We start from the raw sequence: 25,047 nt of genomic DNA, 5'->3' as shown, positions 1-25,047 counted from the left end.
TCGAAAATCATATTTATATTGTTTTGAAGCACTATAGTTTTTTTGGGGTATTATTCAAAATGAATAGTGTCTATTTTTTGTAACTTTACAGCTTATTGCAGTGCAATAACGATAATATCAAAAGGTAAATGAAGGCATATATCCTAAGGATTTTCTTTTAATTCATATGGAAAATCCTATATTTGAACCAATCCACTCCATAAACAGAACAGAAAGGCTATGTAATGGGTTTTATTTGTCCATTTATGTGTATAATTTTCTAAAATAAGAGTGTAGCCCTATTTGCTAGGGATTTTTGTAGATGTGGTGCATTCACTGATTTCGAACCCATCTCCTACTTTGCGACCTTTTTATGAGCAATTTTGAAGACGTGGTAGGGTGAAATTCGACAAATTTCATAAAAGGGTATTCATTTTGTCAAATAATGTAGGGAAAATCTAATTATAGGAAAAATTTCCGAAATTTTACAGTAAAAAATGGGTGGAGTCTGGCCAGACTCATGTGTTTCGAATGTGATATGTACATATGTTAAAAATCATCGCAGCTCCCTTGCTGTTGATCCTTTTGACTTCATGTTTCCTTCGTTGGAAAAGTAAGAAAATTTCACGGAGCTACCTGGATTCTCTGGTCCATACGTTTACCGTAACCCAGTTTAAAATGCAAAATAAAATGAAAAAGGCCTTGCTAGACTCAGGTGTCCAACGGAGGGTTAAAGTGAAAATAATGCTGACGGGAAATAAAACTTAGAGAATTCCTCTGAGCTGGCTATAAACAGTTGAAATCGGATGTCTTTTACAAAAACAGTATAGACTGACAATACCCTACATATGTACGTATGTATGCATTTCTAATGGGTACTTTACACGATATGTTTTTTACATATGAGTTGTCACTTCTCCCATACAATATGTATATGCAAAGTGACAACTCATATGTAAAAAACATATCGTGTAAAGTACCCATAAGCGATTTTTGTACTTTTATACCTTAATTCAATTTGAGTTAAATAAACATGTTATAAGACCTGGTTGTGGATGCAGGAAGTCTCGTTTACGATTTATATAACCTGGTACCTTTTTAGTAGGTCTGGTAACTCCCCTGATCTAATTATTATGTAGGTAATATTTATTGTAATTGATCCCAGTTTATCTCTAACTCTCCTAGTAGAGATATTCTAAGCCTAATAATGTTGATACATGTTAGTAGTTAATCCTTGTTAAGAATAAAATAAAATGTCATGACTTTCAGGTAATTACCGAAAATATAAATATTTTGGAACCTCCATTACATTTCGAAAATATTTAGTTAATAACTTGTATTACATGTAGTTATTGGTTTTCGTTATTTTTTGTTGGACTACGGGGGTTACTTTTTATTTATACATCCTATCTTGTCATAAATAAGTCAACCAAATAATTTTTGCAAAAAAATGCCGACATTTTTATCACAATTGTCAGTCATTTTTCATAAATTATTACAGAAAAATGTTACTTTTCTTTGTTCGAAAACAATTACTTTACAAACTGCATGTAAATCTCCAATTTGGGTCAGAAATGCAGAGAAATCGGCTGAAACAGTCAACTTTGTATGTAATATTTTTGGTTTTGCAAACATTATGTTGTCTAACTGTATGTAGTTTTTTGGTTGTTGGTATTTCTGTTCTAATTTTGCATTTATTGTCTTGATGTTGTATCGGATTTAGACAACAAAGCCCAATATTATAGAAGTACCTAATTTGATATTTAAATTTTTTAATAAAAATTGACTAATTAACAAGTAAAAAAGTATCAGTCGGCTTTGCACACAAATATATACACTCAGCCTATGTAAATTGAAACTTTCATCTACTGACAGATCGAATGTATTTAGAGTCTTTTCTGAATTTTGTCTATTTTGGATATGGACCACTTTTCAGTACGTCATCGTATAACTTTTGGACCAGTATGCCAGAAAGCATGGTCTTGTTCACGAAAACATAATATCGTTGTTAACAGGGCCACAACGAACAGCATCGGTATACATTTCCAAAGGATCTTCGAACAGACCCTAAAATGCACTTAGACACAAATGTTGAACTTTTGTGGGGGAGGTACCCTAAGGAGATGACCAATACAGGCAGAGATAAACTAAATTTAGACAAAATATTAGGAGATCCAAAGTTTGGACCAAATTGGTTGTCCCGTTCAAGAGATATCGTGCATACCATTTTAGTGACATTTTTTAAATATTGGGGTGAAGTACCGCAAGTTGTGGGCCGGTATTGCCCATCTTCGAACTGGAACAAATTTTGGAGCAGTTCGAGAGTTATCGTGCTCTCCATCCACTACACATGGTGCTATTGGGGTTTTAACACCTTTCGGGCTGTTTTTTCAAGAAGTATGGATTTGCCTCTGGAAAAACTTTTACCGTCGTGATTCAGGCAGCAAATGCAAGTTGTTTCAATAAAAATCAAAGAGATTCAAGAGCAGGTCTTGAAGTGAACTTATCCGAAATTTTGTGTGGGAGGTACATGAAGGAGTGGGCAAATATAGACCATATTTTAACCTGATCTATATATGGTACTAGCTGACCCGGTCCGCGTTGCTGGCCAGTTGTTTGGGTTCTCCGTGTAAACTTTAATTATCTATCCAGTATTGATACACCCATAATTAGGCATCCCTCTGGAAACTTCAGAATATAAATCAATGTTTTGACATAAATTCCATATAATGGTATCCCCCAAATTTAAGATATAAAATCTCTTTTATTATACCCTTCTTTATACCAAAGCACTTTGTGACCCACATATAATGGTCGGTGCACGTCAATTAACATTGCTATATATTGGATTGTTGGTCTCGGTTGGGGTCGTAATTATTACTGCAAAGAATTGTTGGTATAGGTTCCCATAGAACGGTACCGGCTGATTTTCGCTATTTTTTGAGGATTTAACATCATTATCACACCGAAATGGCTGAAATCTGGTTTTAATATATTTTAAAGAGGAGAGCATAAATATTCGTATCGACCGAAAGACACGCCTTTTTATTTGCGCTCGGTATGTAACGGTAATAGGTTCACGTTTTGATATAGCTCCCATAAAACAGTACCTCCCGATTTTCGATAGTTCAGAGATATAGCCACTGTTCAGTATACGTCCTCGTTTTGATATAGCTCCCATAGAACGGTGGCGCCTGATTTTCGCTATTTTTGGTGGATTTAACCTCATTCAGCCCGATCGAACGTAACGCCTTTTTTCTTCGCGCTCTATATGCAATAGTGGTAAAATACCCCTCAGCGAAATGTATGTTCCTTCGGGATATGTATGGCAACATTTATATAATTCATAAAAAAAATTACTTCTATAAATTGTAGTTGTTATTATCGAGATTTTGCTGTATTTAAAAAATGTACCTTTACCTAGCTATTCCAAGGACTGAAATCAATGCTCATGAAGTTTCACTTCCCACATTTTGAGATTTTATCCGTAATTATAATATTTTCAAAAATCGAACATGATCGCGGTATTCTGATTCCAATGATGATATTGTATTGTATATCAATAACTTTGTCTGATTTCCAATGGATCTTTCTGGAATTTCGATCTTGTGACATCTCAAGTTATCCGGATTTTACTGTATTCCAAAATGTGGAGTTGAACGCGCTGTCCCACTTATTGTTTAGTGTTCAGCGTTTATAACGTTTTTTAGGCCCGCATACAAAATTATGTGTATTATCTGAAATAATAAATGTTTGCAAATTTTGTGATGACCGCGATATTTCACTTTTCGCGATATTTCACCACCGCGAAGACCATTCAGGGTCAAGACAGTAATTACAGTAGTATTGCAAACAATCTGTAAACAATACGTTCAAAAATATCATGTACTTCAGATTTTTAAAAAAAAAATTTTGAAGGAGAACCTCCGGTCACTACACTTATCCGTATTAAAATAGCTCACGACCGCGCTATCCCACTTGTTCAAGCTAGTGTTTATATCATTTTTGTGTCAAGCTTACTAAAATTATGTATATTAATTGCAATAATACAGTTTTGAAAACTTTGTGATGACCGCGATCATTCAGGGAAAACAATCTGTAAACAATACGTTCAAAAATATCAAAGATTTAAGATTTTTCTTAAAAACATTGTGGGGGAGGACCACCGGTCACTACTCCTAGCCGTATAAAAAAAACAGCTTACGACAGTTCTAATTAATTGAAATAATACATTTTTGAAAATTTTGGGATGACCGTGTTTTTCACTGCCGCGTCGGCCATTCAGGGTCAAGACTGTAATTACCATAGCATTGCAAACAATTCGTAAGCAATATATTAAAACGTATCTTGAATTTCGCGGTTTTCTTAAAAAAATTGTGGGGAGGACCACCGGTCACTACACTTAGCGTGATAAAAAATAGATTACGACCTATTCTCAGACCTAAAAACTCCACATACAAATTTTCATAAGATTTCCCAATCGATTTTTCGGAATTTCTATATAGTGACATCTCAAGTCATCGGGATTTTAGTGTATTCCAAAATATGGCGTTGACCGCGTTATCCCACATATTGAAGCCAGTGTTTTAGCGGTTTTGTAGTCACGCCTACTAAAATTAGGTATATTATCTGAAATAATACATTTTTGAATAATTTGGGATGACCACGATATTTCACTTCCGCGACGACCATTCAAAAAAATATATAGCCTATTTTCACCACCAGTGTTCCCAGTACATTATCTGAAATTTTCAAGAAAATCTATTCAGCCGTTTTTGAGTCTATTCGGAACATACAAACATACAACATACAAACAAACAAACATACTAACATACACACATTGCCTTTTATATATTAGATTAGGATGTGTTCAGTATGGACCAATTCGGTCACTCCCTTCAAGAGTTATCGTGCGCACAATTTTTCCGAAAATTTTTTAACTTTTGTGGGGGAGGTTCCCGAAGGAGTAGGCAGATAGGGCTTATCTTCGAACTAAAACTAAGTTTGAACAAAATATTACCAAGGCCAAATTTTGGACCGAATCTGCAGATCCGTTCGAAAGTTATCTTGCGCTACACATGGTGTTATAGGGTTTGTTTACACATTACAGGCTATTTTTTCAGGAAGTATGGACTTGCCCTTGATGAAAATTGTACCGTCGCACAGTGCGAAATATGAGCACTTTAGCGGAACTTTACTAATAACTTTTAAAGTAAAGGGCGTAGATTCCAAAAATTTTGCAAAAATATTTCTTATATTAGTAAATATTGTGGGGCTCAAATTGGGCCACATAGGCCCGCGGTTTCTCGTAGCGTTCATGTAATGGCGGCTGTCGTTTTTACGTTTTACACTCATTTTTCAATCGATTTTGGTGCAAATTGGTATATTGAGTTTTCAGCGGATAGAAAACTTATGTACAAAATATTTTCAATATAGGTACGCGTTTTGGTATAGACCCCATTGAACGGTACCGATGGGACATATTATAAATGTTACAGACACATTTTCCAACGTATTTGGTTGTATTTTGGCATTTTATGTTCTTCGTAGATAGAAAACCTCTGTGCGAAATATTAACATCGTAGGTACGCGTTTTTGGTATATACCCCACATGACGGGTTCTTTCATATTAGGTATGTTAAATGTTGAAGACAAAATTGCAACAGATTCTGATGCAAATTTAAATTTTAAGATGTTAGCGATTAAAAATCCTCCTCACATAAAAGCTGTCAACATAGGTCCACTTCTGGGCGAAGTCTCACAACCCCGCACATCCATTAAGGAGTAAAATGTCAATAATTTTTTGTTTTCATTTGTATCCATGGTAGAACTACCAGGTAGTGGTATCACACCAGCTGATCGAATATGAAAAGTCAAATCCCTTTATAAAAAAATATTTTTGTTGTAATTTCGCCAACAACATAAAGAAAGTTTTGAAATAACATATTCAAAATTTACGATGGCACTACCTGGGTAATTGTGCTATGTTTGTTCCAATTTACATTAGGCCATTTTCCTTGCGGCAATTGTCAGTTTGTAGGTGAGAGAGGTGAGGCATGTGGTAACCCTTTGCCTCTCAACACCCTCTCTCACCAACAAACTGACAATTGCCGCAAGGAAAATTGCCTAATGTAAATATGGACTTTGTATATATAATGTTTATTGGGCTATTTAGCAGGTCTCTACCATTAATTTTATTAATAATGTCTCAGATCAAGTTCAGGTTGGAACTGCATTACAATTTCTAACGTATATTGGTATTTGCACCACAGCATTCAAAAATGTTGCACTATATATAAATCACCAACACCAATTGAGTCTATATTGAAACCTCATCTATGTCTGGTAGACATTTCACGATGTGAAAAGTATGGACCAAATCGGTTACTCCCTTCAAGAGTTATCGTACGCACAAATTTTCGGAACATTTTCGAACTTTTGTGGGGGAGTTACCGGAAGGGGTGGACCGTATAACCCATCTTCGACTTTAAACTAAGTTTGGGCAAAATATTACGAAAGCCAAATTGTGGACCAAATCGGTTAATGCGTTCGAGAGTTATCTTGCGCTTCCGCCAGCCAGACAGGCAGACGGACATGGCTAAATTAACTCCAAATTGTCTGAAACGGATTTCGTCCAAACATACTTGGGGTCTAAAACCATTATTTCGATGAGGCACATTTTGCCCGTATAAAAGTGTATATACCCTCGTTAGCATAAAAGCTGAGGGTAGGGTAAGTGCTCCTATCTCCGGCATGTACCAGTAGTCGGCATCTTTCGTATTTGAGTTTAAATAACTCAAAATTACTCTAACAAAATATGAAAATAATATCAAAAAGGCTTCAACAATACTCTCAGCTAACTATGTGTAAAATTTCAGTGAGCTAAGACCATTTATTATATCGGAATTTAACTTTTTGTTAGTCAACACAACCGAAAATGCATGTCTCTTAAGAAAAAATTAGTGGAGGCGTCAACATAATAATGTCTGTAGTTATATTAAAATTAAAAAAAAAAACTTTACAAAATTGTTGTTGTGTTCGTAGAGAATAGTCAAAAGAACACTGTAGAGAAATAAATTATTAAAAAATTATTTTAATTCTGGCCTTTCTGCCGATGCCGACTTTAGGGACAACAAAATGTAAAGTTTGCCAGAAGTCGGCATGGGGTGAAAAACACCCGATTTGTCCGTTATTTTTAGCTCAAAATTGTACAAAAATTTTAAATAAATACTTTAAAGTCTAATAAATAGAAATATGTAGTTTGATTAAAATAATGACTTTTTAGTGCTTTTAGGCATGGTTTGAAGTGTGTACATTTGTGTCATGCCGGCAATTGGGTAATAGTTGCCGACAATATAAGCAATATATTTACAATTTCCTACTTTTATGATGCGCAATTATTTGGAATATGAAATTATACTGTAGAAACTATTGATCTTTCAAATAATTTAGTTTGTGTTAAAAACAAATCTACAACGAACAATTTTAAATGAATTCCAAATGTTATCAAAATCGTTATTTTATTTACTTTTTAAAAGCAATATCGGTTAAAGTATGTATTATTTGTGTAAACGTATGTTTTTTGTTATTTAAAATAATAAAAAAGAACATTTATATACTAAAATACAAGTTGCCGGAAAATGGTGCCGACTACTAGCAGAAATTCACTATTCTAACAAATTCGCAAATTTCACAAGTTTTAACAGAAAAAAACTCAACATTTCTTTATGTCATCGGAAATTAAACTAAATTTCGAAGCAAATAAGCTTTATTTCATTGCAATTGGCCAAATTGTCTAGGAATGGCGAAGGATTGAAGTTAGGGAAACTCTTAAAGTGTCGACTATTGGTGCACTTACCCTATAGAAAGTTCATCGCATTTAAAAAATGTTGGTATTTAGTTGTCTCGAATAATATAAAAATAACACATTGTTTAAAAATTATATACGTACACTTTCTAAAAAAGGTTCCATTGAAATTTCTACATGGGTCTCCATTAAGCGAAAAAAGCATTATCGCAAACGAGCAATTTACGCCTCTCTTCTTTGTAAAAATACTACATACTTACATACATACATAATACAAATGTATATGTATATATACAGTTGTTATGTATACAAGTATTTACAATAAAAACAAAACTTGAAAACGAAAACACATCCATCCATAATTCCCACTTTTTCACATTCCTCTTTGTCCGTTTTGTTTGTTTTCCAATGAAATTTCGTTTTTCTTCATTATTTGTTGTCAATTGTTATGTGTCAGACCGGCAGCAAGTGGGGGGTTCTGCTGGCTGCGACGTTGATTATCGCCACAACAGTTTTGTAGTTTTGTTTATGGTTCGTAGAAAACATAAGAAAAGAGAATATAACTCTTGTGGTTGTCGGCTATATTCGGGTTTAATCGTTTCCTTTTTGGTTAAACGAATAAACAATGCATCATCATCCAGCAACAACAACATCATGGTCGTTGTTGTCGTGGCAAGTCTGACGATAACAAAAAAGAAGAAGAAGAAAAAACAAACAGCAATAAAATTAGAATAAATGATATTTCTACGGGTGTCTAGAGAAAGTTTTCTGATTGCTGTTGACTCTATTTTTGTTGCTTTAAAATTCATCCTATTGCTATTTTCGTTTCGAGCAAAATGTTAGTAATCATTGAATTCATACATTCATTTATCTCCTCATCTGTCCATTGAATATGAATAATTAACTCTAACAATTTCAGTTTACGTCTCCACTATTCGGTCAGTCATCAATTAGTTTAAAAAAGAATATGACGTATTTCGCAATTATCATATTTGCCCTCTCGTTTGAACTTTCTCTTCCTAGCTTTTGGGTTCTAAAAATAAAAATAACAAAACGCAAAAACAAATATGGCTGCTTTTCGAAACGGAAATTATTGATATAGCGTTGTTTAGAGGGCCCAGTGTTCGTTTTATTTTTCTTGGTTTCTTTGTGGGTTTTTATTTCGCTTTCCTCCCTCATACGTGCATTACGTCTGAGTGGCTGACGTCATCACATTAGTTACAATAACAACTGCGTAGCAATAATATTCCGTATAAGTATCAATATACAACTTATTTTATATTTCTGCCATAGATGCATGCGTTGTAGTTGTTGTACATGCATCCCCTTTATAAAATACTTTATTTTCAAATGTACTAATGTACGAGTATGTATGTTTATGTGTCTAGTATGTGTATATCGTATGTACATGCTTACATCTCATTGTCTATTTGCATTCTGCATCAGCGTGTGCATCACGAATTAAAAAAAACTGTAAATGACCAGCAGCAGACAACGCCAGTCGTTCAGTTCTATTATTTATACATCGTCCATGACTGTTTGTTGGGGTTTGTGTTCTTGATTTGTATGCAGATTATTATACTTACATACATATGTATGTATGTACATGTAGATATTTTCATAGCCATGTATACATAAAGTAAGTACATATCTTACTATATACATAATATCAGTTGAAACCTTTTTAATCTGTGCAGTTGTTTTCGTATCATTAAAAAAAATCAGTTAAAAATTATCAGTCGGCCGACAGAGATATACCCTCAGTCCCGGACCTAAAGAAAAGAAGTAACGCACAATACATCTGACGTCTATATAATACGATGTACAACGTTTGGACTAAATCGGTTTCTCCCATCGAGGGTTATTTCACGTACTACCCAGTCTAGTTGGTGCCGGCAGGCTTTTCTGGAGCTTTTGTGCCATTATCTCAAGAATTAAGGACTTGGCCAGAAAAAACGTGTACCGTCGCACACTGGTCTGAAATCTGGCCAAAACTATTTGTACGCCCCTTTTTATTGATATTTAGTTTTATTTATAAAATCTGTCACAAAATATTAATTCAGAATTATTTTCACCCTGAATTTCCAAAAAAACGTTAAAATATAGTAAACAGGGTGATCCCATTGTATGGGGGTCTAAACTAAAACTTCGACCTATCAAAAAAATCAAAATGCAAAATTACAGCTAAATCGGCTTAAAAATATGCCTAAAATTGTCAAATTATGTTAACTTGGGGGTACCCTTATATGGTGGCTATACCCCAACGTGTGCCTATGTCGACAATATTTGGTTGAAATATTTTCTGGACTCTCAAAATATAAAAAATACCAAGTTTTCAGGAAAATCGGTTCAAAATTGTGTTTCTTAGAATTAAATTTGTGCCAGCCGAATATGAAATATTTCGGAATTTGATGTAGCTTGAAAAAATTGTGCATCATTTTTCGCAACGAATCGCACCTTGAAATGATTTTTTTTATTAAAGTATATACTTCGAAATGTTCATCGGAGACCCAAAAAAGTATATATATTCTTGATAAGGGTAAATTTCTAAGTTGATATAACAATGTCCGCCTGTCCGTCCGTCTGTCGAAATCAAGATACAGCTCGCAATTTTTAAGATAGAGCTTTGTAATATGGTACAGAAGTTAACATTACTCCTAGGATGTTTGGGCTATATCGGTCCACGTTTTGCTATAGCCCCCATAGAACGGAACCACCCGATTTTCGGTATTTTTAAGGTTTTAGCTTCTTTATCACACCGAAATGGCTCAAAGTTGGTACTTAGTCTTCGTTGGGGTATAACACTTTTCCCCAGAATTTTATCGGTATAAGCCCACGCCTTCATATAGCCCCTGTAGAACGGTACCTCCCGATTTTCGGTATTTTGAAGGTTGTGGCCTCAATAATCCTCCGAAATGGCTGAAATTTGCTATTTAATCTTTATTTGGGGTATAAAACTTTCCATTTGAAATTTTCGGTATAGGTTCACGCCTTCATATAATCCCCATAGAACGGTACCTCCCGATTTTTGGTATTTTGAAGGTTTTAGCGATATTATCTCACCAAAATTCCAAAAGACCGAACTAGTAGAAGTTTAATAGGGTTTTAAAAAATAAACTACCCAACGTTCCACACAAAGGGGGTGCAATGGCAGATATAGAAAAATCTGTATCCATTTTAGGTATATCATTAGAAAGAGCTTTTAAAGTATCGTGGACACTAGCGCGCGTTCTCTCAAAACTACATAAACAGTCAAGAAAAGCTTTCATCATCGGCTACAAGGATAAGATGAAGGAGTACAAAAAGGCTTTAGCCAAAGCAGAAATGCAATCCTGGATTGAATTCTGTGGATAGATAGATGTTAGATAGCACCAAGGATATGGCAATGGTCTCTCAAAAAATAACAGTTGTATATTTAAGGCGCCTTAAACGACGTTAGCACCTATGTAACAGAAAAAGCTCTACATAATTTCGTCGTGGAACCATTCATCAGTAGTTGGAAAACCACCCTGCTGCAAAGTAGAGTTATTAATGTCACACTGCGAAATAGCATGCTGTCTGAATCCAGGGAAAACGAGACAAAAACCACATATGGAATACCCAATCTACCACGACTACGAGGTCAAGATCAGATCACACCAAATACATAAAAGTTATCCTAGACTCAAAACTGTCATGGAAACGTAACATGGAACATCGTGCTCATTTGGATGGCTTTAACTCAAACGGAATAAATCGATGTCGGATTGAGCGCAATCGGAATATGTTAACACGTGCCACTGTGAAAATCGTTGAAAATCGGCTTAGATTTTAATATTAGCTGTATATAGGGCCCATAGAGACTTTGACGCCCCAGTGGCTCGAGTCCACATGACCCGATTGTGCTTAAACTTTGGCAATCTTAAAATCTAACAAAACCAATAACTTTAGGGGTGTGCCGCCTAAAAAATTCCGACATCGATTTTTTAAAACCGCCTTAGTGCTCATAGTACACATGTCTTAAAATGGTGTTATGGATGTACAGCAGCATAATTAGATCAATACTCACTAGTGGAGCACTAGTATGTATGGTGGCCAAAAGTGGGAAAGGAAATCATACAAACAAACTATACACCTTACAAAGATCCACATACATCATGGTGACAGTGGCATTGCGGTGTTGTCCGACTGAAACCTTCAGTATAACGATACATATTTTGCCAATAGATGTACACATCAAACGAAGTGAGGCGTGTACTGCTGCGGAAACGGTTCTCACGCCAAATATCGAGGATTTTATAAGATAAGTATGTATGTAATAACAATGTCGTTTCTACTTAATTTACGTCTTGCCATCACACTAGTACGCAGAATCGATATCACTCTAATGACCACCTCTACAGTGATTACAAAGTTTAGATGGTCACCAGACGGACGGGCGGACAGGGTTCGATTTAACCCTGCAGAATGCGGAGAGAAGTCGATCGGTAAATTTGGTCTGGTTCCAATTTGATGGCTTTCTATAAGTAATAATAATGGTAAATTATTTGGTTCCCTATAGTTTTCAGTAGTTACACCACAATGTGGAAAGTATATTATCAGCTTTCTTTTACGAAAATACTCGTTGCTATACAACATACCAAAACTCATATCTCGACGAGATAAAGAATCAACCTCCAGGCCCTAATTATGTAACAATCGTCATGAAATTTTGTATTTTGATTTTAGTGTTTGATGATGACGACCATAAAATTTATAGGGGGCGAAAAGGACCAAAAACGAAATATTTTAGCGGCCCAATAATAGTCTGATCGGCGTGAAATTTTAATTAAGGTTTGGGTTTAGGTCAAGGAAGAAGCTTGAAATTTTGACCACAATAATCGATCCCATTTGATGGCTTTCTATATCTTCTATATTTAGCGGACCAATGGACCAAACCTTTTTTGTTAAAATTGGTAACATTTCTAGTACAATAAGAAGATCTTTATTCCTGGAAGATATGTTCTACCCATGTACATCTTATTTATAAAAGGAAATCTTGACCTGTTCATTGATGCCTATTGTGTTTATGTACATGGTCAGATAAATGTGTTACAGCCTAGTATATACAGGAATCCAACAGTTTTAATGTAAAAATCTCCATACTCCCTCCCTCTCCCTTACTCGAATATAATTATTTTGCATATTGTGGTAAAAAAATTCGGCTGAATATCCTGTATAGTGACACTCTCAAAGGAATCTGTACGTTGGTCAAGATACAGCTCGCAATATTTAAGATAGAACATTATAATTTGGTACAGAATATTTGGTGGGCTACATCGGTAATATAACTACAATAAAATGGTATCTCAAGATTTTCTGTATTTTTAAAGTTTTAGCCTCATTATCCCAATTTTCGGTATTTTCGAAGTTTCAGCCGCATTATCCTACGGAAAATTTGTACCCCGAAAATTCGTCAGTATAGGTAAACGTTTTGATATAGCTCCCATAGATCCGTACCGCCCAATTTCCATATTTTCAAGGTTTAATCGCTTTATCCTACATGAAACTATCCTTTGCCATAATTTTTAGTATATAAAGTAAAATAAAATATAATAAAGGAACACATTTGATGTTTAATCATATAAAACAAGTAAAAAAGTATCAGTCGGCTTTGTCGACAGAGATATACCCTCAGCCTGTGTATATTGAAACAATTTTTTTTTTTCCAAAAAACGCATGTATTTAGGGAGTTTTAAAAATTTTGTGCGTTTGAACTGACAAAAATGTTGATTAGGATTTAATATCAAAAGTTTTGCGGAGGAGATACTAAAAAGAATGGATTTCCATCCACTACATATGGTACCATAGGGGTTTTTTAGACCTTCAGGGATGTTTGCTCAAGAAATATGAACTTGCCCCTGAAACAACTTTTACCATCGCAATTGAGGCAGCAATGCAAGTTGCTTCAACAAAAATCAAAATGATTCGAAAGCAGGTCTTAAAATTAACATGTATCCGAAATGTTGAGTGGGAGGTACCGGATGGAGTGGACAAATATAGTCCATATTTGAACCTGATCTATATCTGGTAGATATATTAGGATGTGTAAAGTATGGACCAATTCCGCCACTCTCTTCAAGGGTTATCGTACGCACAATTTTTCCGAACATTTTTGAACTTTTGTGGGGGAGGTACCTGAAGGAGTCGACCGATATGGCTTATCTTCGAACTTAAACTATGTTTGGACAAAATATTACTAAGGCCAAACTTTGGACCGAATCGGCAGACCTGTTCGAGAGTTATTTTGCCCTCCAACCTCCTCACACGGTGTCATAGGGGTTTTTTGCAACTTTCAGGCTATTTTCTCAGGAAGTATGGACTTGCCCCTGATGAAACTTATACCGTCGTATGGAGGGCAGTGAATACAAGTTGCTAAAGCAAAAATCAAAGCGATTCGAGAGATGTTCCTAAACTGAACTTTTCCAAAATTTTGTGTGGGAGGTACCCGACGGAGTGGACCGATTGAGTCCATATTAAAACCTGATCTAAATCTGGTACACGCTCCACGATGGGCAAAGTATGGACCAAATCGGTTACACCCTTCAAGAGTTATCGTGCGTACAAATTTTCCGAACATTTTCGAACTTTTGTGGGGGAGGTACCGGAAGGAGTGGACCGATATAGCTCATCTTCGAACTTAAACTAAGTTTGGACAAAATATTACGAAAGCCAAAATTTGAACCGAATCGGTTCATCCCTTCGAAAGTTATCGTGCGCTCCAGCCAGCCAGACAGACAGACAGACGGACGGACATTGCTCAATCGACTCCAAATTGTCTGAAACACATTTCGTCCAAACATACTTGGGGTCTAAAACCATTATTTCGATGAGGCACATTTTGCCCGTATGAAAGTGTATATACCCTTCATAGCCTAAAGGCTGAGGGTATAAAAATTTAGAGTTTAAAATAGAAACTGATGTTATTTTTTTACTTATGAAGCGATCTCTTCCCATCAAGGAGAGAATGCAATGATGATCCTCAGGATACAAAACACCAGGTTCAATTCCTAAATGTAGATGTCAGGTAGATTGTTTGCAGATAAGATAAATAGTAATCCAACGTTAGGTTGGGGGTGAAATTCCAAAACTGTTGAGTTGTAAAGCAAGACGACAGCTGCTATCAAAACAGCAAACAATTGACATTATCCACACACTAAAATGTTAATAACAAATAAAATAACAACAAGAACACCTGATTGAGATGCAGCGACAAATTTATTAATCGTAGTATGGAAAAGTTAAAAGAGTAATCCAAAGAACAGCTCCTTACCACCGAACAGTTCAGCAGCATAAAATACAGTATACAGCAAATAGCACGGATATAATCCAAAGGCAGTGGTAGAGCAAACACAGTAAAACCAGGAACGAATTTTGGCTGTGGAAATAAATAAGTAAAGGCCAAATTGGGGAAGGGGATAGGAGATTAAAATTAGTAACCATTCACAACATATATAGGATCTCAAACTAGTATAACAGTAAGATATATCACAGATAGGAATGTGTATGTTGGATCATAGGGAGATCTTCGCCTCCTTGATAAAACCAATAAGTTGTCTGAGAGGTTTTTCATCAACAGATTGTAGAAGAGAGACTAATTCATGGTGTAGGGAGAATAAGGTTTGATAATGTGTTCGAATAGTTGAACATTTAAAGCAGCAAAAATCATGTGTTGGGGATCTTCTGGAGCATTTCATACCTCACACAGTGACGTATCCGCAGATCCAATCCGATGGGGATAGACTTTATCATACGCATGTCCAATCATCAGCCTACTGATGAGTTTTGTTTATTTGGGTTCAAATCTTAAAGGTACTAACCATGGTTTTGAAAAACATTGTTGCATATTTGAAAGAAGTGGCGGCCTTTTTCTTGTGACAATTCAATAAATTCATTGTTCAATGAGGACATAACTCTGTCCTTACTTTCAACAGCGCCTCCTCAGGAGTGAATTTAGCAACAACTGGTCCACCAACTACGACAGCCTGCTTCGCCATGTAATCTGCACATTCATTGAGCTGGATATCTCTATGGGCAGGGGTCCAAACCACATGACAGAAATTGATTGTAGAGTTGTGTAAGATGTTGTAAAATTCAGCTACAAACCATTGTCCGACTGAACTGCGCCCAAAGCCTTACAGGCCGCAAGTTGTCAGAGAAAAGGACATATTTGCAGTAGTCATACTCCGCAGCATTTTCAATGGCTATACGCAAATCGGAAAGCTCCCCAAACATAGATGAGGATTTTATATTTAACTTGAATAAAAAATTGTGACCTCGCACAACATTGTATATACCGCAACCAGTCGTATAATCCCCTGTGAAGCATCGGTGGCAAAGATTCCATAGTTGTTATATTTGTAGTATGAGATTTCACTATTATATATGGCATGGATTGACTCATTGGAAATCTCTTGCTTGCTCGCAGTAAGTAGATTACATCTAACCACAAGATTTTCTTGTCTAGAGAAAGGTATCACCTTGATGTTGTTTAAAATATATTTGTCTGGTTACATGCAAGTTATTGTTAGAAGAAATTGCTCCAGTTGAGTTAACAGACAACTTTCTGTACAAAATGTTGCAAACTTTTGAGTAACCAGACAGACCTATATCGGAAAATGCGTGGAAGTGTAGCTCGATTTAACAGGTGGATTATCAGCTATAATGTCATATAAATTTTATTTCGGAACATATTCTTCATAATTTCTCTTGTAGTGAGTATCTTGGCTCTGTATTTCGATGAAGTTCGCCAGCCAAGGCATAAACAGTGTGTTTGTTTACCGTCAACAGTTAACTGAATTTGCTTGATACTATTTTTCGCCAAATACATTGTGTTGGATTTGTCAGGGTTAAAGCCGAGATCCAGCTCACCACATTTTTTCTGAAAGGTAACAGCTTTTCTTTCCAGATGTTCCATAGCTAAATCAAAATCCTTGTCGAAGACCATAATGACAAAATCATAGCATTGTTTTGTGATCCTCAAGACTACGCAGTTTTGGTGTATCTAGATTAATGGGAATCGGGAGATAGACAACTTCTCTGTGTGAAGCTATCTACCACCTCAATCTCCTTATCTCCAAGCTTAAGAATCCGCATGGGCAAAAAGTTTATTATCCAATTCAGAATCAACGTACAGTCGAAATCGCTTATAACGTCGTCGTTTATAACGTCATTTCGGTTATAACGACCATATCCAAACGTCCCAAATCTCTGGGGCCCTTTATAGCCCTATCGCTTATAACGACATATCGGTTATAGCGACGAATAGCATGCAGCATAGCCGTTTGTACAGCCCTTTGTGATAGACCTGGAAGGGCTCTAATCATCTCACATGTCACCTTATCATGGCCTGCAGCTGATCCTTTTTTCTTCTTAGCCAAGACTACTTCAAAATGATCAAGGTCAAATACAACTGATGGAGCAAATTGTATCCCGTACGGAGCTGCCAGTTGGCCATTCCACCAATATTTTGGAACCATTTTGGAGTCAAACTTAGGCGTCGCTGTATTGACCTCGTCCCGCATTTCATCTTCAATTATTGAAAAAGCTCCAGGTTTCGAAGAGACTTAATAAGTTTTCGTTTATGGAGAAACTATTCCTTTCGAGCGCCAGGTCTACTGATTTCTAGAGATATCGACAGATGACCACTGCTACCCCAATAACCTTCCAGCATATACCAGTTCGTAAGCATTCCGTCGCTAACAAAATTGAGGTCTAACACCGATCCCTGGGAGCCAGTATTTCTTCTGAAGTAACGCTTCCATGGTTCACACAAATGAGTCCCCATACGGCAGCTACCAACTCCAGCCCCTTACCCTTTCTGGATGTCATATGATCACCCAAAATGATGTTTCTGACATTAAACTCGCCGCATAAAACAACATTGTTAAATCTGTCCAAGAAAGTAAAAAGTTTAGATATCTCCTCTTTGAAGATATCAAATGTCTTAGCTGGTGGAAAATAGCCTGGGAATACTACCAAGTTTTGAGGAAGATTCAAAGTTTTAATAATGATGATGATGTTATGATTAGTCAAATATGGAATTCTTGCATATTCTATATTTTTCTTGACTAATGGCAACGCCACCATAGCCATCCGCCCTGAATTTTTGAATTAGATTGAAGTTTATGAGCTTGTTCTTGATTTTTACATCTTCACCAAATATTTCAGCTAATACTACGATATCATATTGATATTTGTTGAGATAGAATTCACTAAAGTTTTTGTTAGATCTAAACGATTGTATATGATATTAAAATACCTTGATCTTGTCAATGATGAGTACTTCAGGATCTAGGGTTCTCTACACTCTCGATGTTGACGCCACATTTTTGGAATCCTACTTTGGAAATGACACATTGCCGTAGATGCCGTTGTGTTATTAGTAGTTAAGAAAAATCCTGCATAAAATTAAGCAGCTCTGCAGCTCAGATACCCGATGGTGATGGTTCCTCCAACATTGTTTTTGACATTTGCGCATCAGGCTTGTGAACATATGTATTCTTAGGGTTTTTTGCTACCGAACTATAGGTGAATGGGGTCACAATTTTGTTGACATCTTTGTCAACATTGTCTTGAATATTTTGCTTTACGCCGCCGTTTTTCTTGCCGCAACATGTGGAAAGAGATGGAAAATTATTTTCGTCCCAAAGAATGTCGAAACGACATCTTTATTAAGGTCATAATCTTGTTTGTCTCAATTTCTTTAGCCCTTACAGGGCATTTGTTTTTGATGTTACATTTATGTTCACTTGCTTAGCATAAAATACAAAATTTGACCCTACTGTCCCCATTGCACTTTTCTTCACCGCATTTTAGGCATTTGGGGTTAGACCTGCACACTATCCTCTACCACAATTTAAACATTGCCTTACAGCAGGAAAATAGGTATCCACAACCAATACCGCAAGTTGAACCCACGTCCTTGAAAACATATAAAGAAAAATGTTGTCACGGCGTGTTAGCCTTCAAGCCAAAACTCATAACTTCAAAGACAGCGCAAAAAAGCGTTTGTCATAAAGAAATAAAATTCAACGGCCAAATATCCGTTATTGTATAAAAACACATTTGCATTTGAAAAACCAAAAGTTCTAGGACAGAGAAGTCATTCCACAGTCGATATGGCCCCTTAGAAAATCGAAGACATATTCGTGCACGATTCGTTAACGAAATTTCCGAAATTGTCATGAAAGTTGAATGACAATGTCTTGCAGAGTGTCTTGGCAAAGAAACCATGAAATTTTTCCAAAAAGCGAACTTTTAAATTTATTACCACTTTTATGACGAATAGGTGACAATTTGCAAGACATTGTCTTGCAATGTGTCGTGCAAAACAAAAAAAACGATACCAATTCAAAACTGTATGAAAGCAGCATGCTATGCAATATTAATAGAAAATTAAAACTAATTTGTTTTTGTTATTTTCAATTCGGTTCTTGCCTTCAAATAAGCTATTGAATATACATATTAAACGTGTGCTTATATAAATAAAAGTGAATAAATATACAGATTATAAAAGAACGTAAGTAAAACTAAATAATATTTACAACATTTCATTATGTCATCTAAAAGATCTTTGCGGCGAGAAATTTCTCGAAAAATTCGGGATTATTTGAAAAGACTATCAGGCAGAGGACAATAATAATATTGAAGTTTTGCCAGTTTACAACGAAAATTCCCAGCTTGAACCATTCCTTGAAGATTTGCCTGTTTGTAACGAAAGTTCCCAATTCCAGCCAACACTGCGTGATAAATTGAGGGATGTTTTTTTGAAGCAAAACGTATCTAGAAGTTTGGGAGATGATATATTGGCAATGCTGAGGGAAGAAAACTTAAATGTTCCCAGCACTTCCATCCAACTTTTAAATTACGATAAACAGCCAACATTAATTCGCACAGTGAATCCTGGCCAATATTACAATTTCGGTCTTAAGAAGCAGATTTCAAAGCTTGGTAACATACTGGAGAATACAGATAGCATTGTGTTAGATGTAGGTATTGATGGTCTGCCGTTATTCAAAAGTAGTTCAGGATCTCTATGGCCCGTTTTAGGGAAAATCCTTAATTTGAATGTTCCATCAATTTTCGTTATTGGAGTTTATTGTGGGGTTAAAAAACCAGTATGTGTTAACGCTTATCTCCATGATTTTATAGTAGATTTAAAAGTCCTTTTGAGGGAGGGAATTCAATATGGAGATAAGAATGTAAAGTTTATTTTAAGGGTCTTTATTTGCGATGCCCCTGCGAGTGCATTCAGTGATGCCAGATTTGCCGATTTATCGGCATTTTGCCGATTTTTAGTCCAAAAAATAGAAATCCCGATTTGCCGATTTTTACCCCTAAAATGCCGATTTTTAGTTAAGGCAACTTGTTCACATAAAATTTCCGTTTTGTATGAAAATTGTTGTTGCTAGAACTAATTTGGTACAATAACAAAGACAACTATATCGTCAAGAGTAGTTTGATTAATAATAATAAAAATTTTTAACATATTATAAAAACAGTTTGAATTTTCTTGATTACCAAAACGTGTACTTCAGTATATACGCCAAATAAATTGTTCAAAAAACGAAATTGTCGAAAAGTGGGTTAGTGGAAGTAATTAAAAACTGCACAAACTTTTACATTGAACTTTGTTGTCAGATTTTGAAGCGGTTTAATTTAGAAAATAAAAAAGTGCCTAGCTTCAGTAAATCAAAGTTTTATAATATAGGGCACAGAAGATTCATTTTTTGACATTATAAAGGAATACGAATGCTTTATAAACATAAACAAAAAGCAAGTATCACGCGAACTTTCACGTTTAAATTTCAGAAATTTGTTTAAAGATAAAAACGTAAAGTTGCAGAAATTTTGGAAAACAGTGTGTGAATTAATATGTGCAAATTTATTAAACATATTTTAGTCTTGCCACATTCTTCAGCAAATGTGGAAAGAGTTTCTAGCCAAGTGAATTTAAATAAAAACAAGTGCCGAAATCGATTAGTTAGGGATTCGATGGAAGGAATTCTCTTTACTAAAGACTACTTAAAATTAAATAAGTCTAACCCTCATTATTATAAGTCTTCTTTTGTTATATTTTGGATTTACCGAACAGATTTATAGCGTTCTGGTTAACTTAAAGTTAAAAGTGATGATTGAATTTCAAGGTGGAACTTCTTGGCGTTAAATTTCAATGTAAAAATTATATTTTTAATGCCTCCAAATTGGTTTATTTTGCGTTTTCAAATCCATCAGATAGTAAAAGAACACATATAATAATGGTCCTAACAGTTATAATGTTGTCATTAAAAATGATTTGTTACAAAATATTTATTACAGAAATTGAATTTAATTGTATACCAAAATTTCAAAATTCCAATACAACTAGTAAGAACCCTCAGCCTATGTGAAATGAAACTTTCTTCTTCGGACAGATCGAATGTTTTTAAAGTCTTTTCAGAATTTTGTGGCCATTTTTAGACATTTGAACTTGCCGAAAAATGTGTATTAAAATTTAAATTCAAAAGTGTCGTGGAGTTGGTACTTAAAGGAATGGACCGACATGAGAGTTATATCTTTTCGATAGATATCGCGCCCACTAGTCATTTCAGTGGGTCATCGTATAACTTTTGGAATCGGTTGATCAGTTCGAGAATTATCGTGCTCTACAGCCACTACACTTGGTGCCATAGGGGTTTCTACACCTCTCGGGCTATATTCTCATGAAGTATGGACATGCCCCTGAAAAAGGCAGCGTATACAAATTGTTGCAACAAAAACCAAAGCGATTCGAGGGCAGGCCCTAAACTGAACATATCCGAAATTTTGTGTGGAAGGTTCCCGAAGGAGTGAACCGATTGAGTGCGTATTGGAACCTCATCTAAGTCTGGTAGACATTTCACGATGTGCAAAGTATGGACCAAATAGGTTACTCCCTTCAAGGGTTATTGTACGCACAAATTTTCCGAACATTTTCGAACTTTTGTGGGAATGTACCTGAAGGAGTTGACCGATAATGTCCATCTTCGAACTTAAACTATGTTTGGACAAAATATTACGAAAGCCAAACTTTGGAAAAAATCGGCTAATCCGTTCGAGAGTTATCGTGCGCACCAGTCAGCCAGACAGACAGACGGGCGACTCCAAATTGCCTGAAACACATTTCGTCCAAACATACTTGGGGTCTAAAACCATTATTTCGATGAGGCACATTTTGTCCGTATGAAAGTTTATATACCCTCGTTAGCATAAATGCTGAGGGTATAAAAACAATCAACTTATTTATTATCCTCTTAAGACAATATTTGTATACGTTTTGTTTAGCTTGACTGAATTGAAAATATATTGATCTCATATATACACGTACTTATAAATATATACTACATATGCATTTGGTAAAACCATATATTTTCATACATATTTTGAATTATTGCCTTGATTTATGAATTGTAAATTGTTTTGTAGTACTTAAACTGTTATTTTTAAAAATTAAGCTTATTAAATAAAGCGATAATTTGAACTGAAATAAATGTTTTTTAATTTGCCGATTTTGTGCCGATTTTGAAAATTTTTTGCCGATTTCGCCGATTTTGGCACCCTAAAAGTGCCGATTTTCGACCAAACTTATCTGGCATCCCTGAGTGCATTCATTAAAGGATGTGTAGGCACAACGCGTTCCATGGATGCAGCCGCTGTTTACAGATAGGGCGTAAAGTAAACAATGTTACAGTTTTTTCCAAAGAGGTAGCTGAAAAACGAACTGATGACATGTTTAAAAATAGAGTAGATCCACAGCATCATAGTGTTAGATTTAGGACAACGACAACCGATGTAGACGAGGCCGGAACTTATATGGTGACGCAATTTCCCATCGACGTTATGCATGCTATTGACTTGGGAGTTATGAGAAAAATTTTAAATACATTGATTGAAAAAATGAGCTCTGAGCGAAAACAATCCTTATCAGATAAACTATTTTCTGTTTCAAATTATATTCCCCAAGAATTTGTGCGAAAACCCCGTACGATTGATGAAATTAAAAGATGGAAAGCGACCGAATTTAGGCAGTTCCTTCTGTATACCGGCGTTGTTGTTCTGAAAGACATCATTGATGACGTCACGTACTATCATTTTCTGCTACTGCACTGTGCATATAGGCTCTTATGCTGTCCTTACAGTTATAAAAATAACGTAGACTCAGCGGAAATTTTGTTGCAAGACTTTGTTAAATTTTTTGAAAATATATATGGAGAGCAAAATGTCACATACAACATTCATAATTTATTGCATATACATATGTGAATGTGTTAGAGAACATGGTCTTGTAACAGAATTTTCGGCTTATGACTTCGAAAATTATATGCAATGCATAAAAAAAATCTGTAAAGAAAAACCACCAAATATTGCAATAAATCCGAAATAAGTTCGAAGAGAGGGCAATAATAATACAAAAATTCAAATTTAATTATAGCAAACGTAAGGGAACGTTAATTAGTGTTAACAACACTAATTGCTATATAAGCCACATTCCTCCCAACAATCTTGTTATGCTACAAAAGAACGACTCTTTGGAATCCGTGGTAAAAATAACAAGGATTGAAGACAAAACGATATACGGGTTTGAAATCGGAAGTCAAAAAAACTTTTTCTCATTACCTGTTCCATCAAACCAGTTAGGTATATCACTTATCAACCACTTAGATGATCCCGGAACAGAAATTGCGTTCGATTGTGGAAATATTAGGTGTAAAATGATGTACTTGCCATATAAAGGACAATTTGTTCTTTTACCAATGTTACACAACTATGTGTAAATCATATTTGTTAATTTCATATTAAAATAATTCTTGTATTTTTTATACAGATATCATATTATATAAAAACAAACATGAATAACATTGAGCAAGAAATGTCAACTATAAAACAAAAATTGAATGAGATCTTTGCACGGCAGGAGGAGATAGTAAAAATATTAGGGGAACACAACGTTTTACTTCGGCGAAACCTTGGAATGTATGAAACCTCTCAGGCCATGTTTCCAATTTGTACGGAAGAAAAGTTAAAGGAGGTCGAAAATCATTTGCAGACAGAAAAAAATTAGAAGTGGTAAGTATTAATTTTAAACTTAGTATAAGCGTTTCCGAATAAAAATACTTATTATATTTTACAGATCGGTGTCACGAAGAAAGTTCTACAATATTCAATTAAAAATATTGATAAAGTTCTGGGAAAAGAAATTATAATGGCATATAATGTTGATGGAATAAAAAACAACAAACCTTTAAAACAATATGGAAATTTTTTATGCAGCGTCTATGGTAAATACATAATATTATGGGCTTAGTAACAGAATTTATGCATTACTAATTCTTCTTATTACTGTTTTTTCTTTACAGATGCTTTTACAAGTGAAGGACTCACATACGAAGACTATTTATGTCAACTTAGAAACTCATTAAAACGAATTAAAAACACTATTAACAAAACAAATTGTAGAAAAACATAAACAGAAAACAAAAATTGAAAAATATTTCCAATTTTATAATTTTTACTATTTGTTTTAATTTTTATTATAACTATGTTACCATTTTAGTTATTATTAATTATATACTCTTTGAAAAATAAAATGTTTGAATTTACTTTATTTACTTTAATTACACTATGCAACAAAATGGAGCTCAAAGTCTGGGGGGTGGAAAATTCCTATTGGAGATGAAAGCCCTTGGTGAGTATGTACAGAACCCCGACGGACAGATTCGCCGTGAGTCGAACTTTCGCGATATGGCGTGATGAAGTTTTTGCTAGAGACCCTGTAAGCCATCAGGAGTTAGCGTTATATATTTGTGCACTGTTGCTTTAGCTTATTTTTAAGATGACATGTCTTCAGTCAAATCGAATGAGGATTATTTTCGTAGAGCACTTCGACCTTCTAACTCGCTTCCTTCAATGCCCTTTAGTCATTTATTTTAAGAGCCGCTATAAAAGTACCACAAGATGACGTTTTTCAGCTTCGAAATGTTCTGCAAAAATGTCGGACAGAAAATTTTAGGTACGGCTCTCATTGACAACAAATCGATTTTGTCGCGTTTTCGTGGTCGTTTTGTGCATGTACCCTGTTTTTTCAGAAAAATTTTTTGATTTTTGTATATTCGTTACAGAATATACAAAAACACAAAACACAGTTTTTTTCTGAACAAATAGTGGTAAATGCACAAAACGACCACGAAACCGAGACAAAATCGATTTGTTGTCAATGAGAGCCG

The 25,047-nt window shown here is 35.2% G+C and overlaps 1 long non-coding RNA gene across 5 annotated transcripts in view; it reads left to right on the top strand.

The window, feature by feature from the left end:
* The window catches only part of LOC141396825 (uncharacterized), a 188,587-nt gene extending 164,290 nt beyond the window's left edge, over positions 1 to 24,297 (top strand). For 2 of the 5 annotated variants that reach the window (XR_012411251.1, XR_012411253.1), the window contains 3 exons: positions 23,649 to 23,890; positions 23,955 to 24,102; positions 24,181 to 24,297. This is a non-coding gene — a long non-coding RNA (uncharacterized lncRNA). Of the gene's footprint in view, positions 1 to 8,923; positions 9,037 to 9,305; positions 9,426 to 9,539; positions 9,787 to 23,648; positions 23,891 to 23,954; positions 24,103 to 24,180 lie in introns of those variants that run through there. The other 3 variants (XR_012411254.1, XR_012411252.1, XR_012411250.1) reach the window with 3 other exon arrangements.
* Positions 24,298 to 25,047: the final 750 nt, after the last annotated feature.

This window comes from Musca autumnalis, unplaced genomic scaffold (genome assembly GCF_047663935.1).
Source record: "Musca autumnalis isolate F117 unplaced genomic scaffold, ASM4766393v1 scaffold_3, whole genome shotgun sequence".
Classification (NCBI taxonomy): domain Eukaryota; kingdom Metazoa; phylum Arthropoda; class Insecta; order Diptera; family Muscidae; genus Musca; species Musca autumnalis.
The sequence above is the reverse complement of the archived record's forward strand: the minus strand, read 5'-3'. Positions and strand labels throughout refer to the sequence as shown.